This window comes from Cyprinodon variegatus, unplaced genomic scaffold (assembly GCF_000732505.1).
Source record: "Cyprinodon variegatus isolate N-32 unplaced genomic scaffold, C_variegatus-1.0 Scaffold191, whole genome shotgun sequence".
Taxonomy (NCBI): Eukaryota; Metazoa; Chordata; class Actinopteri; order Cyprinodontiformes; family Cyprinodontidae; genus Cyprinodon; species Cyprinodon variegatus.
In genome coordinates, this window is record NW_015150644.1 from 1084924 (window position 1) to 1086066 (window position 1143).

The 1143-nt window shown below is 34.7% G+C and overlaps 1 protein-coding gene across 1 annotated transcript in view; it reads right to left on the bottom strand.

The window, feature by feature from the left end:
- Positions 1-669, bottom strand: part of crlf3 (cytokine receptor-like factor 3) — a 19909-nt gene extending 19240 nt beyond the window's left edge. The window contains exon 1 of the mRNA XM_015379425.1: positions 558-669. The gene's annotated coding sequence lies outside the window, so the exon portion shown is untranslated. The remainder of the gene's footprint in view (positions 1-557) is intronic.
- Positions 670-1143: the final 474 nt, after the last annotated feature.

Sequence of the window (1143 nt, forward strand, 5' to 3'; positions counted from 1 at the left end):
ATGACATGATGTGAATTGGCGCTATAGAAATAAACTGAATAGAATTGAAGCTCCAAAGCATCAGCTTGTTCAATGTGATCAAAGGCACTAAAATGCATATAACCGGTTATAAATATATTATTAAAGAACATGTGTGCAGTTTTAAACATCTATTCCAGATTTGACCTGTGATCTAAAGCAGATTCTGATTTCTTTAAAAATGGTGAAATTGCCCTTTATTCAGCAGCACTATCGGAAGCATCCAATCACATACCAACTTCAGCGCCGTGCTCGATAAAAAGTTGAGATGTTTCAGTTCAAAATAAGATTACAGGAAAACATTTATTCTAGATAAGTGGTACCCCACACTTTAAATATCTATCACATAAAGTTTTTCGTAAGTTTCTAGGTCAGATGTAGAGCCTTGGTTAGCTTGTTTAGGGCAAAAAGACAATGAAAATCGACTCATGGCTGAAAGAACAAGAACAACAGCTCCATCAACCACGGAGAGAAAAAAAAAAACAACAACTACAATGATACGCTTTGGTTTAAAACAAAGAAAAATGTCTAAAACAAACCTGTCTCAGTGCTTAATGGCCGCCATTTAATCTTAAATGTCACAGGTCCGTTCGGAGCCGCTGCCGCTGAGCCGCATATGCCAAACTTTAGCTAAAAGTGACACTTCCGAGACTTTAAGGCAAACAGCCAATCAGGACGCAGATCCTGCAAAGTGACACCAACGCTCAGCCAATTGGATTACGAGGTAGCGCTTTTGGCCCGCCCTAAAGAAACGGTCCTTGTGAGAAGACTGGAGCTGACGAAATAAGTTGATGAATGGCCAAATCTATTTTCGATGCTTTACCTCAGAATATAATATATATTTTTTTATTTAGTCATATGAAAATATAAGGAAAATGTCAACAAAAAGCAATTTTATATGAACAATAAAATGAAGTAGAATATAAATACCTTAATTATCCTAAAGTGGGGAAATTAGCAGCAAAGTGAAAGGCGTTATTATACAATAATAAAAAAATAAAATGTTGCTCAGCAACTGCGAATTCACAACAAATGAAAAAAAACATGCATAATGTATTTTAAGAGATTAAAAACAAATTAAAAACATCATAATATTTGCAAATAACAATATGAGTGTTAATATTG